This window comes from Trachurus japonicus, chromosome 1, assembly GCF_045865225.1.
Source record: "Trachurus japonicus isolate A0001 chromosome 1, Traja_1.0".
In the NCBI taxonomy this organism is placed as follows: Eukaryota; Metazoa; Chordata; class Actinopteri; order Carangiformes; family Carangidae; genus Trachurus; species Trachurus japonicus.
The window spans coordinates 22,924,048-22,941,311 of record NC_140907.1 but is presented as its reverse complement, the minus strand read 5'-3'; positions in this window follow the sequence as shown (position 1 = coordinate 22,941,311).

The window sequence follows — 17,264 nt, the reverse complement described above, 5'->3', positions numbered from 1 at the left end:
AAGAATCTGAATGTAATAAGTACAGTAAGAGATCAAACAGTCATGTCTCCATTGCAGGAGCTATTGTATTTAAATGTCACCAGTGTGTCCTTCTTCCTCTATAGTATACACTATATACTCTTACTTGGCATGCAGCATGGTACATGCAGTGACATCATTGCTGTCTCATTTGATACCACCAAAAGGTTCTGCTCCTACATGGACTCCAGCTGCATTTATCTCCAATTTCCTTCCATCTGGTTTGAGTTCTTTTCAAAGCCAGTCATGATAAAAACAGGCTTTACTCTGCAAAACGCAATACAGCGATACAGGACATGGTTAAAATTCAAGGAAAGCTGTGTGTGCTCCACTTGATGGCTCTGAGGTGTGGGCAGGCCTGGGTCAGTGCTCATCAGCTCAGCAGTAATGGTTTTGTGTGATCATCTGGTTCCTTCTGATGGCAGTGGAAAAAGCTGTCTTGAAAATTGTTTTAAAGGATCCAGCGCAAAAAAACAAAAACAAAAAAAATGTATCTATGAGGTTTGTGACATATGGTTAACATACTGCATTGTTATGATCTTTAGGGATAGTTTAGGTCCTGGAGTGTACCCCTCCTATAACATGTGTGTTCATGGAATAAATTAAGCCACTGTCTGAGTATGTCATCTCAGAATGATTAGGATTTATCATATTTATTTTTCCAAACTGATCAAACGAATCCCACACTAATGCAAATATCAGAGCTCTCCATTGGATTCTTTAATCTTCATCATACTCACTCCGCACACAATCTTTATTCCAAAAATATACCGTGTATAGTCTGCATTTGTCATTTGGAGACACAAAATTCTTTACTATAATCATTTACATGCTCACCAATAGTAGAAAGATGTCTTGTGTAGTGCAGCTTTGTGTTTGCTAATAATACAAGTTATAGACATATGATGGCATTAATTTAATTCTAATAATCTAATATCATTGACTACTATTGTAATGGTCAGGCATCCCATAGAGTATATAGGTATGTACATGTATGCTATATAAAGTCCTTTGATGTCTATGTACTGTACATGATTGTAACAAGAGAATATCCACAAATCATCAGTCATTCTGCCATCATATTAGTTGTACTTCTTCCTCACACATAGGCTACCATTAATCTAGGACTCACTCTTGTCAACGCACCCTGTCAGAGTGAGGCTAGACAGCCACAGGAACATTACCCCAGGGGGCTCAATGTAAAGATATGATACAGAGGGAGGGAGGCTATACATCAAATGATGATATGTGAGTACATCTAAGGAAAGCATATGTTCCACAACCTTGGAGGTTTGCAACAGGATACAAGAGAGGAAACAGCATTTTTACATGTCACCAACAGACAGGACAGACAGCTATGTACAATGTCAACAGATTACAGGGGTCTGGAGAGGTCATGATGTGATTTTTCATTTTAATTTAAGAGTAGCTAAGTGTAAAAGAGCAGGGAGGATCAATGTTGTGACACTTTATTTGTTCACAATTCAAATTTTAGGATTGAAAATAAACTCATATGCATGTTGAGGTCTATGAAGCTGAATGTGTGAAGGGTGGTTGCTTGTTTTCTTAAGATGTGGTTGAACTGCAGAGAGACTGGAAAGCGCTAAAAGGCGGCCAGAGATCTAATCATTATTTATAAAATTTCAGACTTAATTGACATCACTTGAACACAATGTTGGGTTTGGGTAAAAACACAGACGTATTATGGTCCATACCAATGAACAAACATGTGTGAAAAGAGTTTTCACTACTGAAACCAGGAGAAAAAGTGACAGGTATCCTCAGTGAAAGTTTGAACAATCCGATACCACAGACACACCATCTCTGCCTCTGAATAACCTCGTCTTCCGTTTATTGATATGAGACAAGAACAAAAAAAACTGCCCCACAGTGAAAAACTGCCAGGTTAATTGCTGTCAACCTCCACCATGTGTGAAAGCACCATTTGAAGCACATAAAATTATAGACCACTAAATGAATAACTATTTCTTCAAATATATGTTATTACAGTGTCCAGAGCCGCCATTTATGGTTACAGGGCAGCCACTTATTGTGAAGGATTGCAGACGCTTGGATACACATTAGCACAGTCACACATTGCTTCATGGTTGATATATAACAGACGGACTTTCAAAATGTTATGATGACCAAGCAATCAATTTTTCTTTGTGTAAGAATCTTTGTGAAGGGACAGATATTGACGTTCCAGGGTTTTGTCTCACCAACTGTCATCTCAGTTACCCTGGCTTTCAGGTTTTAACAAACATCGGATCAGACTTGATCAAATTGAATATTGGAGTAAGTTTCTGTTTTGGGTGGTTTTTTGGATATATTTTTAATTTAATTATTCACGCCAATTCGTATTCAGTATTAAATGGTTTATTGAGCCTGGACAGTTTGTGTCTGTGATATGCCAAACTTTCTGCAGTGTGTGTGTGTGTTCAGGTGCAATTAAATGGAAGAAGGACAGCCTTACTGGCATAAAACACCCCACTCAGCAGAACGCAACCTGGGATCTTGGATTGTTTGACTGCAGCAGAGCATTTTTAAATCTCTTAGAGGGCAAAGCCATGAGAGAGTAAAAACCCTGACCACTGCCAGGGGTTTGAGGTTGTAGAGCCAACAGATATTACGGCTTTATAAAAAACAGCGCTGGAAGAAAGAAGATGTGCCGTGTGAGAAAAGCAACGAGGCTTTAATGTCTTGAAGCGAATTCACTTTGGGTAAGACATCAAAGATGAAAGTAAATGGGACACATTCTCTTCAATATGTGATAAACTTATATAAACAACTTTAATTAGCTCACAGCAGTTGCTTTGTTTGGTGTCAAACTGGTGACATAAATACGTGTGTCCATGCGTCTTGTCACAAACATCCTTTTGACATTGGTGACTAGTGTCGACAAAATGAAAAAAAAAGTTTTAATCACAGTGTCGGTCTCATTACTTTATCTGATTGATGTGGACTTGAATGACTCACTTTATTTTAAGACAGGACAAAGTAAATTTTTGAGCACAGTTGTTTGTTCTGAAAATAAATGAGACAAGAGTGGATCAAAAGTGAAGGAGCTGCTGACCAGATGAATCACGCAGCACAATGTTGCTCAAATAAATTTCACTCTGAGTTGGCGTGGCTTTGTCTGGACATGGAAACCACAACTATTAACTACGACCATTATTACTTATTAACTCCCGAGCAAGATAACACAGTATAATTTGTGTTAGTTGAATCCAGACAACTGAAACTTTGTGTCAAAATGATGAGAGCAGGTCTAAATAAATGGACAAGGCAGAGTGACATGAAGAGGCCAGACCACAAGGCAAATTAAAGCTGTGGTGCCTCTAATATAAAGATGTATGTCCAATTGTATTCCACACACTGAGCCAATTACTTTTATTACATTTTATTAACATACATCATATGAACCAGCGCTAAATAAATAACTTCTGGAGGGACATAAGGATCTAGGATCCCACTGTGCTGAGTCAGCTGCCTTGCACGCCCGCCACGTTGCTCCCTCACTCTCTATATGCTGATCTTTGCATCTTGCTGCTGCTCATGTTGGCAGATGGATTTTCCATCCCAACCTCCAACTGCCTTTGCTTTCCTCTGCTAGACTGTGTTTGTTTGTTTTGTACTTTCAAATGCACTGTGCATGTTGTTTATAACATTGCTGTGCATTTCACATTACATTTTACACCAAAACGAGCATCCCTGAAGGGTGAAACCTACCAAAAAAGTCAAAACAATGACCTTCTCCCTTTTTGGAATATATTTTTTGACAATATGTGATTTCTTTCCCTCATCTTTTGCTAACACTTCTTTTATAAGGTAAATAATCAGCTATAGCTATTGCTTGTGGAATGAGCTATGGTGCAAAGATAAAACCATTTACTGGTGAAGATTAAAGTTTTAGTCCAAGTAGCCTACCTTATAATTTTACAGTTTTGTACACAGCTATTCAGCCTCTTTTTTGATTGTTTTTATTTATTTATTTATGTTGTCTGACATAGATCTACGATTGACAGATTGCTGGAGTGGATTTTATGCTGACTACACGTAGTTTACCACTATATTTCATACTCTGCACCTGTCCTTAATGCATACATTAGGTTATACATTAAAATATTTAGCTATACAATGATTAATTTTCCATTTCGGACCCTTGTTGCATGCGATTATCAACCACCTCACTCCTTATCATCGGTAATATACATCAATAATATACTAATCAAAAAATGCTTTAGAATGTAAAAAAACAGATGATGGTCATTCTGTGTGTAGATGTACAAGAACTTTTATAAAACACATCACCAATGATATTAATATCATGTGAGTATTGTGGAGACAGACCTGTTCTGAGAAAACAGATCAGTACCACAGTCATTTCCTATATTCATGCACTATATGGCAGCTGGTTTACACAAACCAAAATCCATATGCTACTGACCCCTATCAAATTCAGTGAATCATAAATCATGTGCTGCAGTTCACTCTGAGTTCACAGGGTCGACTCATACATGAAGACATAATGAGTACCTGTGATTGACTTGCAGCCGCTTTTGCTCGCAAACAAGTGTGGTGATGCGGTTTTAGCCTCTCCCTGGCACGGCTCACTTAGGCAATCTCAAGTTCCCCCATATCATCAGATGTACTGCTATCCGATGCCGTGATTCTGTTTGTCTTGGACATTGTTCTAGCTTTGATCACAAATTGCAGTAATTACTCTGGGCCTTATCCTTCCCCCTGGAAACAATGCGTGGAACCAGAGAAGCCAGTGCGTACACAAGCACCGACAGAGGCCGACAGTACAGCACGTGGTTGCACCGGTGAGAGGATAAATGGCCTGATTAAATGGAGCCTTTATGTTTTTCATTCACAATGCACTTTGCAGCTCCACTACTAGGGTGTAGCCACTTAGCAGCAGGTCATTTAAGTCCGGATGTGCTAACGAAACAGGGTGTTTTTTTAATTGAACCAGATCTCTTTCTGCCTCCCTTCCTTTCCTTTTATCCTTATGCCTCTAAGTACAAATAAATAAATGAGTAGAACCTGAGACGTGACAACAGGGAATTTTTCACTATGGGATCTGGAAAACAGCAGCAATCAGGACTAACAACAGGCTATGTGACTCATTTTGGTCCCTGAATTGTGCAGGGGCCATGCATTTAACCCCCCTCTTGCCACAAGGCCTTTCATCTTCTTCACACAAAAATTGTGTCTTTTGTAGCCTCCCCTCAACAGGAAACAAACATGTTTGAATTCCAAGTGCTGCGTGCATACCGTGACAAAATTTTATAATTAGGATTCCTGTCAGATTGCACTGTAACTTCCCGGAAGATCGTGAACCTCTGCCTCTGAGAATTAAACGTCAGGCCGCAGCGGAACCTCAGTGTGGTTATCCAAAAATATGGTGACAGAGATTCCACAAATACTCAATTTATAACCATAAAACCTTTAATGATGTGAGATCTAACCTCTTCATTGGTGTTACGACATGTTTTTCGAGGCAAAGAGGTTGGGCGAGAGTTGATCATTCTCAGCTTTCCAGTTTTTCCACGGAAAACATAATGGAGAGCAGGCCATGTAAAATATGACTTTAGGTTTAAGGTTATGCGTAGTATGTTTTTATCACTAACGTTTACAATCATGTTATTGCCTTTGTGAGACCTCTATCAAGGGAAGCTGCATGAGTGACAGTCATTGCATATGTTTATATCCAAGTAACAGACCCCCCACACTGTTGAAATCATGAGGAACTCATGTGAAAAAGTCAGAAATTGAAGTTCATGAAGGGAAGATGACGAGGGGTATAGATTGAATTTTGGATTAAGAGTAGCTACTGTTTGTTTCTTGTTTCCAACCAGTAGCCAGTGTTGTTAAAAAAATAAAACAAAAAAACAAACACAACTATTCCTGAAGCTTCAAGATACTGTACTTAAATTAATCATCAAACCAGATTTTCCACACGATACCAATGTGGTTGTCTTAACACATTCCATTCAATTTCTCAAACCTAGTTGCAGCCATTTGTAGGTTTTGGTATTGCTATGTGGCCAATTAGCATAAACGGCTGCTGACTATCACAGTCCTGCCAAAAGTCCCAGCCATTGTTGCATTTACAGTACAAGAATTGATGATAATCCCTCTGCCCAGCACAGGGATTAGGAAATGGACAGGAGCTGGCTGGTTATCATGCTAATTTCGGTAGAGGAAAAGATCTGGGAGCAGCTCTTGGCAAATAAAAGAATCAAGTATGATGCTGAACTCACACTTTAGACTTTCTCCATACAGTCTTCTACTTCAAGCCTTATCTACCATAAAAGGTGATGCACAGCCTATCATCAATTTGAGGGAGTTGGACATGTTAGTATTGATTTACATCCTACAGCAGAGCTACATGTAGCCTACATGTGCCTAACATGTCGGCTACATCACAATTGTAGAAGGAAACAATGATCATTGCTTGACACAACTGAGAGCTCTGAAATACATTGATCTATCAACTTAAAAAAAAACAGCTAATGACAAACTGATTTACAAAAAAGAAAAGTGGATGAACATGACCCATAGTAGCACAATGGCTGTTTCGTGTTCAAAATAATTCCCTGCATATTTCACATTCAGTTATTACAAAGTTGCAATCTGAGACACACAATGATCTAATATCAAAAACATGACTGGGATTCGACTATTGCTATTGGTATTTGAGCCAAATGTCAGATATTGTTATCTAGGGAATACCATTCTGGAATTTAAAACCAAATTCCATATGCATTAGTTTGAGATGCGTATTCAGCAATTTTTGGACCATCGGTGTATCTAATAAAGTTTATGGGAAGTCTTAACCCTGCCCAAAAGCAGTGCTTCAAAATAAAAATGACTGTTGACAGAGTTTCTCTTTTCCAGAACCTCTAAAAGTGCTCATTTTGACCGAAAAACAAGACTGAATGTGATTCCAGCCTCACAGGGAATTGTGCAACTCTTGGCTTCTGTTGATTTCCACGACATCTCTTATTGGAAGACATCCTCAGTACACAGCGAGGGAAATATGCACCCACCAACAGTATCAAATGCGTATCCTGAGGGAGGTCATTACTTTATGATGTGGTATGTTCAGATGCCAACGTGCAATGATCCACCTCAAGATGGTTTGTTCAGTGTCTTTGGGAAGTGAACACTGTCGTTCAGCACTAGGACTTGGGATTTCATGTTGTTAATACAGATCGGTTTTGCTTTTGCCTGTTACCACATACTAAAGTACTAAAGAGGAAAATCCTGCTTTCCGTACACTGTTCAGCTTTTAACTTTGAAAGGCATTGTACCAGATGCCAACAGAATAAATGCAACTATTTCTGCATATACTTTGTTCTATCTATTTTAGTTCAAAATAGAAAAAAAGCAATGTCAGCAATAGTGCAATGAGATGTCTCAAGATAACTCTGAGCTAAAATACACCAAATAGTATATTTTTTATTCATTTGGATCAGGGAGGGTCAGTAGGGTGAAATAAAATGAAATAGAATCAAATAAAATGAAACAAAATAGATATCCTCACAAAAAGAAGAAAATCCAATTAGCATTGATTTTGTATTTTGTCATATATTGTCATCTTAAGTTAACCTGGTGAATTCACATGTCCAGCAGATTATGGGGAAACATTAACATTCTTTTGGAGTTAATTTTAGGGACTGCTAAAATACAATATTTACTCAATTTATTTTATTTTATTTATTTATTTATTTATAGCTCTGATTTGGTCTCCACCAACTCCTAAGGGAAATACCTGGCTCATTTGCTGCTAAATGCTCCCATATGTTCACTGGCTATTTAGTGACTTTGTGTGTCTGCTTTATGGTTCTGAGCAGGTTGTGTTTCTCAGACCTTTTTCACTGAAAGCAGCTGCCGAATGCAGCCAACCGAACAGCAATGTTGCAGACCGGAAAAGCAAAACAATGAGCTGAAAGACGTTAAATGGTCCATTACGGCGAGGGAGAGAGTAGTACTACTATAAACTCCTTTCCACATCACACATCACTTGGCCCATTGTTGAAATTGAAAATATATTGATAAATGCAGCTTCATAACTCAGCGAAATAGGAAATATAGTCCCTCAAAATGTAATCACAGTAATCTAGTTGTGGCAGCTCAGTCTAAATGACTGTGTTTTTCCATATTCAGTGTGGTTTCTGAAAATCAAACAAACTCTGTTGTAATAAATTGCCCTCAAATTCACTTCAAGGTGAAGATAATGCCTAGAACTGTAATCTTGTTTACTAGGCAGTATTCACTGTAAAGTTGAGCGATTCTCCAGCTCCATGTGGTTGGAGTTTTTTTTTTTTTTGCCTGAAGCTCAGTTTGCTCTTTCAGTTTTGTGTTGTGTCACAGCCTGAACCTCAACATTATAATATTATCCTGCATTAGCCTGGGGATAAGGACCTCCAGTAGATGAACACCCTGTCTGCTGATGTGCATGTACTGTAAATACACATAAGCAGTAACATCATACAGAGTGTAAACAGATTTAAAAAAATGTTGTGAATCCCTGACTCTTTCCCAGGACCCCAGTTTGTTTATAACTGTAACAACCCATTCAAGACGCTTCTTTTCAGCCTACCAGTGTTTTCACTACACTTCCATTTGGCCTAGTTTTTGGCACAATTCTGACCAAAGTGGTGTTTGGTCTTGCCTCAGATTCGACTTCAGAAATTCAGGTGAAGCCTCATGATATCTTATCTGGGTAATGAGAGGGTTTAAGTGTAATAGAGAATGTTCATGACATGCTCTTCAAAAATCACTGCATGACTCACGGAGAGCAACACAAAGAGCTTACAGTACGGCAAAAGCCATGCAGAACATTCAGGTATCAGGTGTTTTATGTTAATTAAATTTTTAAAAAGTTCATGTAAATGTTCATGACATGTAAGGATGAGGGTAAGGGTTACACAAATGAGATATAAGCTGCCATGTTATTTAGTGAGCCTTCGAGGTGATGCAGATTTTGCTACATTTGTCAAACAGCCAAGTTTTATCTTTAAGCTATAGGCTAACCTGTCACTGGCTGCAGCCTCAAGTCTCAAGGTTAATAATAGTATCAGTTCAGCATCAAGATTTTCCATGATTTTAAATTGTGATATGGTTTGTTTGTGGATCAGGTTAGCTAACTGAGCAAGCCCTATTCGCTGAGATGTGGTGGGCACAAGGGGGAAGTTGTTAGCCTGGCTCTCGCCAGACCCTTGTAGTTCCGCAAAGCTACGCTGAGCTCCACACAAGGGTCTGGGACTGCTCCATAGGCGATTCATTTCAGAAGGCGGGGCCTTGTAAAAAAATCTTGTATGTGATTGGATAAACCACTTGTCCGTTATCTTGAATGACGACTCCTCACTGCGAGCCGCCATTGTTGTTTGACTCAAACAGTCGCTTCAGCGCTACGTCACACCTCAGAAAGTCCCTCCCGGCGATCCTGATTGGTTCATTATTTTTTGCTCCGGGGAAGAAGTTTGCATTGGCCTCGAGTCCAGACCCTTGTGTGAAGCTGAGCGTAGCGCCTCTGGTGGAGCTTTGCGGAACTACAAGGGTCTGGCGAGAGCCAGGCTAGGAAGTTGTCGGTCTGAGAAGTGAAACTCACTTCCGCGTTCAAAAAACTGCAATTCCCTCGGCTGCCACTGGGGGCTGGTGTCAGAAAGCAGCATTCTCCATAGACCCCCATGTTAAAATCCCAGATTTTACATCCTCAATAAACATGATCAAAGCCTGGTGTCATCACATTTTTGGTCTCAACCAATTCTACTCCCGCACACACTCTGAGGGGGGTGAATTTAAAAAAAAAACTCTACCGTTTTACTACTATTAGGTTTAAAATTCTCGCCAATTGGGGCGCGGAAACGTTGAGTGACAGGTCTGGAGACCGCTGCTTCAAGGCCAGTGGGCGGGTTCACGGCCGGTAAATCCAACATGGCGCTGTTCATATTTGAGTCACAAAAACGACTCCCCAAAACCAATGGGTGACGTCACGGATGCTACGTCCATGTTGTTTACAGTGTATGGGTGGGCAGCTTGGGGAAAAGCTAGTAGCCTAAGTGGAACTTCAGTTGAGATTATTCATACTTCTTTTTCTTTTTGTCAAATAATATTTTACGTTAAAGGGGAACTATGCAAGTCTGATAGCCTTTTGCTGTTTTCCTCTTTAAATCATGGGCTTTCGGTGTGAATGAAATAACCAAGGTGGTCAAGAACTATTTTGTGGTTAAAATGTTGCTAATAAAAAAAAAAGCACTTGTAAGAGAAAATGATCTAAGTTGTTTTATTTGTATTCTATTATTAAAGCAGAATTAATATCTGTGTTTGGTTGGAGGTTGTCAAAACGTACACAGTGACCTAAACAACTGGGAACAAAATTGTGAAAATTTGTGATAAATTATAGGCTCAAAGACAAAGACATCCAGTGAGCAGAGTTACCAAACTCTACAATGAAAAAACAGTGATTTCAGTGTTGTTACTGACAAGTTAAGACAACGATTGTCCAAAACGTCAGCTCTTCATAAATTCAGATTCAAAGCTTTCTTTTTAACTTGATGAAAATACAGCTATGAGTTCACCCTGTGGGTTTTTGTGAGGACGTTTTAAGTGGAAGAGCTCAGAGCATTTGTTCTACCCAGATGTATAAACCTCCAAAATGATGTGAAAACATGATGAGTTATGAGGTTATAGCATGACAACAGCATCATGCAACATCACACACAAAAGGAAAGGCTCGCCTCTTACCAAAACTCAGCTCTTTCATGTTGATCCAAAGGCGATTTTCTGGTAAGCTGTTTCTTCACTTTTGATTTTTTTGCATCATAAGCAAACGACTGAATCATATGTGGAGGTGTTTTTCTTATGATTATGGATTTAATTATGACTTAACATTTACTCACATGGGGGAAAATAATCTAAACAGAATCATTTACAGGTTTCTGATCCTATCAGGATTAAACAAGCAAAATTTTGCCTCATTATAAACCCAAACAAACTATCTTTTTATGAATAATTCAAAACTCATGTTTAATTTACAGCAGCTCAGTCAATTTCTGAATGATAAATCCTGCCAATTAAATAAACAAATCTCCAGTGGGGCCTTATTTGTACTGCAGATGTATTAAAAAAAGACTGATGAGCAGTATTAAACCACATTAACTGCAGATGACCTTTATTTTAAGGACATAATCTGTTCCTTGTTACTTCTTAAATCTGATGCACACTTCTGCAATCTCATTGACGGCTGCAGCCAATGGCTACTTTCACTGTTAATTAATGTCCCAATTATTCTGTTACTTAAAGGGATACTTCATCAAGTCATCAAAACGCTTTTGGAGTTCCAGGGGGGGTCTGGCTGGCAACGGATTTTCATATAATGGCGGTGGATGGTGCTCACTTTTGAATCGTCCAAAACACATACTATGAAACATACAGATACCGCCATACTGCTCATCCGTACTGACCCAAGTGTCCTGAAGCCGCAACATGAAAAAGTTGTCCGGAAAAAATTAATTTGATCTCTGTTTTTAGACTGGTTGTTGCGAGATTTGCTGCAAGATGTTCGTTCGTTATTGTAAATGTATGATGTAAACACGGAAGAACATTTTACAGCAAATCTCACGCATGCACACAAACATCAACAGAGCCTATGGGAACTACTACAAGCCCAAAGACCGAGATCAAATTAATATTTTCCAAACAACTTTTTCGTGTCGCAGCTTCAGGACACTCCAGAACTCTCCAGAACTCCAAATACGTTTTGATGACTCCGGAAGTTCTCCAAACCCTTCCTTGGCATGACGGTGAGTAGAAAATTGGTGAATTATCGATTTTGGAAGAAGTATCCCTTTAACTGGCTGGTTGGATGTAAAATTTAAACAAGGAACTGGTTTTACTATGGTTGGTATTTACTGGTGGGTGTGTGTGCATGGGTGCAAGCCATGAAGCTGTGGCAAATAATAAAAACTAGAATTTAAGTTTTGAATCAAATAATTAACATTTCAGAATTAACTCTTACATCAGTCCACAGATACACCAGTCAGCTCCAACAATAACATTCACATGTTTTAATGTTGAAATGTTCACCACGCTATGAAGTAATAATGTTACATTATGGGACGACAGACTTGTTTGAGGCAAATACATAGCTAGAACTACAGTCCTGACATGGGCGAAAAAGCATAGTATAAAAAAAAGTATAGTTATATACAGTATATATTATATAGTGTTTGCTTCATGTGTCGTAATGTTACATAATTATTTCATAGTGTGGCAAATGTGCAGGTCGCAACTTCTCCACAAGAGCGTTTTGGAGTTGTTGGACGGTATATTTGATGAGTTTGATGAGGGACAGGGGGCGTGTCCCTCAATTGTGTTAGCTGAGCAGCTCGCGTCTTTGCCCTGTGGATCTCAAAACAACATGCACCAATACTTAAAAGTAATGAAATTTGCCAAAATGTTGAACTATCCCTTTATGTGAAAGAATGTGTTTATAATAAACTAAAAGTAAGAGGCTGGCATTAGTTCTTAAAGTTGGCTAACTATTAGATAATAGCCATTAAATCTTTAATTTGATATTTTAATTTGTCAGTTATCAAACTATCAAAAAGTGGATGGTTATTTTTCCATCATTCAGTTAATAAAATGATTGTTTCAGCTCGTCTCAGTTTAATTTATAATTGGTTTGTTTGACAGTCTCACTAGAAAACCATTCTTGCAGATGGCAATGTGAGATTCTTGTCAATTACACTAAACAAAAACCCACACATGTTTCCTTCTGTTACTGCTGCAAAGTCATCAGCTTGTGACTTGACCTCTTTATCTGCACAACTCTGATGTCACCTCCTCTTGTAGTTACTGTACTGGCATCGTAAAGTGATGTTTATGTGTCAGCTCTGCTTATAATTCCTTACCCAACCTTATATTTAGACCTGAGCTCTTCATTTCATGCTCACAGTCCATGCTGAAGGATTTAATGTAATAGGTGAAGGTTTCCAATTTCATGTTGCCTTAAGCTATTTGTTATAAGAGAGAAAAAAAGTCTGGGAACTGTTGTGATTTACATGAAAGTGAGGGGACATTTTGTTCCTCACTGTCGCCCGAAGACTAGAGCTTCTCTTTGTGCTGTGGTTCTCTCCACTGACCACAGACACTTTGTTCACTTTCTCAAGGCAACTGACATCCAGGGCATCTGCACAGAGACTGAGAAACAAAACATGCCCAATGTGGATCACATCTGCCCCCAAACAATTCCCCGGGGAGGTGGTGGGTCAACATCCCTCCCAGTAATTCCCAAGATATTCAAGTGTTGTCAAAACCACCATGACAAATGTGGTTCTGCACCACAATTAGGTCCAACTGAAAATTCTTACCAAATATTGCAGAGGACTAAAGTGCATTCATGACATCCTCTCTAAAAATTTGAATTTGAATTAGCTTTCTTTGACTGTGTTCCTCTTGCTGCCAGCCCGACCGCTGCCATTTAATTTGGTTTGACCCGTTTGGTTTGCGTTTAAGAGTCTTTCTAATGTTTTTGAGACAGTCAGGGCAAATCATAGGGCTTTTCAAGAAGCAGACCTCCACGAAGTCTAACATCTGCTATGTAAATATGCTTGCCCCACACAGCACTACTTCACATCACTCATCATGTTGTGGTGTCATCTCATGCAGTCACAGAAGCTGTCTTATATCATTCTACCCAACCTCAACCGCATCACGGCAGCATCGGCTGGCCGGCGTATTTTCACATTTCTGACGAGGTCAGCTATCAGCTTTTTACGCTTTATTGCTTTTCTACGTGAGAGTGGCTTAACACCTGGCATCTATTACGGCACACACTGCATTCACACACGTACAGAGACACAGAGATAAACACACTGAATCAAAGAGTTTGTATAGTCATAGTTGTCATAGCTCTGCTGCCTGCACGTGGATCTTATTTGTAAAGCTGGAGTCAACAGCCCTTTTCATCTTTTATCTTGGGTTTAATTGTTTCACTAGGCCTTTTTGTCAGTGACATGTTGTTTGAAACCAGTGGCGTTGCTGGAAGCAACAAGTGCCTGGGCTTTGACTTTCACAAGTGAAAACAGAAACTCCATTGCACACAGTTTACACACAGAGACACAGAAACTTAAAGGGATAGTCATGTTTTTTTAAACCCAGGTTTTACACTCATAATTGCGGCCATGCGCACTATACTAACTATTCAGACACTGCCTCACTTATGCAGATTAAAACAAACCCAAAACAAAACACAAAGAGGAGTATGTCAAAACAAAGCACATCATCACAGAGTAAGCACCATGAGCCTTGTGTCTGCGCAAACTGTTTTTTTGTGTGAGGTTGGTGGTTACTGGCTGTAGCAGTAACCTAGAAGATGAGTTTTCTTTTCACATTTACACTGTGGTGGTAAAGGTAATACTTTCTGAGCCAGTGTGGGCGTTGTATTGCAAGACATTTTTTTGGGGGGGGAAACATATCAAATACATTTGCAGTTAAAATTCAGTATATTCAATCAAACAATCAATAGAGACATTTTTAGATTGTCTTCTAAAGTTTTCCAATAGGTCCTTCAACCTAAACAACCAAAACAACCCTATAGGTTGTTTTTCTCTTACAATCCATACTGTATGAGTGTTTCTTGGAATACCACACATAATGGACCAACAACTGTGTCATGTGTGTTTGATTGACCCACCAAATCATCCCAACCTCCTCCTGATGCCAATTTTCATTTTCTTAAATGTCGTCATCGCACTTCACGTTTGACTGGACAACAATCTCCTATTTGTTCATTATGTTAATAGAAACATAATCAATGGAAGAAGCAGAAGTGGTGCCCTTGTGGTCAATGGTCTCCTTAGCTGGCTCTGGAGGGAAAACCCTGCTGCAAAAAGAGCTGGACTTGAATGCCGTGGCGTGTAGAGACATCAGTGGTTGGTCCTGCAAGTCATTTCCCAACTATGACTGAAATGTCACAATCATATAAAAACATCTTCCATCATGCATGGAAGCCTGTAATTTTTATCCGGGCAGCTGTGTGTAATGTGAATGTCTGTGAATGCTGTTTGATTAAATATTGCCAATCTGAACATTGGTGATGCACAATTAAAACACATATTTTTCAATACGGCAGCTCCTTCTGTTGCACTGTTGCAGCCTCTTTGGGTATTAGCTGAGTTTCTTGGTGTTGAAAGTTGAGCAATAGAACAAAGTTGCAACTTGCAGTGAACAGCAGCATCGGTCAGTGCAGCACAAAGGAGCCACTGATTATATATTGTAGGAGAGGGCGCACCTCGCCAAATAGTCATAAAGCATCATGTCTGAGTGATGAGATCATGCACTGCCCAGATAAGCCCTCAGTTAATTGAATGGGTCGCTTAGAAACAAGACGGCTATCCTTCATTTTCTTGTTGACCAGGAAATGTTTTGGGAGTGCTTGGTCTGCAGTAATTGGCTCCCGACACATGAAAGGAACTTTTCCTTGAAAGATGCGCCTTCAAAAGTCGCCAGGTTTTACTTATCACTGTTAAGGCATACAAATTGCTTCAGCTCAACCTTGCTGTAGAGAAATTGAAAACATACCACAGAAAAAAATGCCTTATGTTTGCAATACCTTAAGAGTTTTTTTTTCTTCTTTTGTATAGGACAAAGACAAAACAAGTTTTACCAGGTCAAAGTTAGCACCTAGAGACATCTGGTCCTGTCACATCAAACCAACAAAAACACCAAGAACCAGGGCTGAATGACAGTAATAAAAACCACTCAGACATTTTCTTTCTCAGTTGTTCTGTGATGTATGGATGGTTGACACGCTGCTGCAGTTAAGAAGGTGTCCAGAGATTGTCCAGGGGGTAAAGCCTCATGCTTCAGTGACATTGCTGATGCTGGAAAGGTGAAAGGTTGTGACAGTTTCAGAGGCCCACTGCAAAGAGAAAAATTCCAGTAGGATTATTTTATTAAGAAAAGTGTGTCCAGAGAGGGAATGGTTATTCAGGTGGCCCATAATTCATTGCTACGCCACTGCACATATGTGGCTCCACTCACCAAGCTCAGGAACACGGAGACCAGAGATTTGTCTCCTCTTGTCTCACCTGCACTACTTTGTCACACTGAAAGTGAAAACAGTAAGGCTGAGCAGACTTCAGATGTGACTTTGGTTCTTTCAAAATAAAATACTGACATGTAAAAGGGAGAAATACTGGACTGCACCAAGACCACAACATTTCACTTTTTTAGCTTCTGTAACCTCAAAGCCCAAATTTGTCTTAATTTAATCTTTTTGGCAATCACATTTTACTTATTAATGTTCATTTTTGCATCATTGTGATATAAAAGGAGTACATGGACAGTGTAGTAGGTCTGTTATCCTGGCTGCAACGAGTTGTGGGCAAAATAAGATTTTTGAAATCCATAGCATGTCAGTGACTTCAGTGATTTAGGATTTATGCGTCCAACATGTGTGTGTGTGTGTGTGTGTCATGGGGAAAACAGGATTCTGCGGCCCAAGTAAATGTGTGTAAAAAACATTTGCTCCGTTTGAATGACTGGTTTGTTGGTGTTGACTGGGCGCTGCCACAGTTTGTTCATCTTCGACCAAGAATCCTGGAGTTCAGAGATGAGTGATCTCTTTATGACTGGGAGGTTAGAAAGTTCTCTGCACTTGTCCAAACCAGAAATATTCCAGGGCTGACCAACACATCTGAGCAACCAATGACTGGACCGGAAAAGGTTTGAAATTAAAAGGATAAGTCACAGATGTTTGTGGGTTTGTGGTTAACTGTGGTATTAGGACTATTGATTTGAAGTGTCTATAGTGTCTTTTCTCCTGACACCCTGAGGGTCCTCTGGAATAGATTTCTACTTTTCTTCCTTTTCAGCACTCCAGGAGAGGACTGTTACACTCTTCAGGACCATACCAGTGATTTTGTATGTTTTAACCTACAGTACGTAATGCAAAGTTCATACACTAATTTCCATTCATTTTGGGACAAGATAAACATCTAAAGTCCTTGCATTCATTTTGTATCTATATGCACTTGAATGACCACAAGATTGCTGATCCCCACACCCTCCAGCATCCAGAGCAATACAGAATTTAGAGACAGATTCAGCTTCATCTCAGCACTGGAGTAAATACTGAGTGAGGTCTAATAGCACCTTCATTAGAGAGGGATGCATTAGCAAATCTATACTGTGGTATTTATAGCAAACTAGAGCTCAGGATA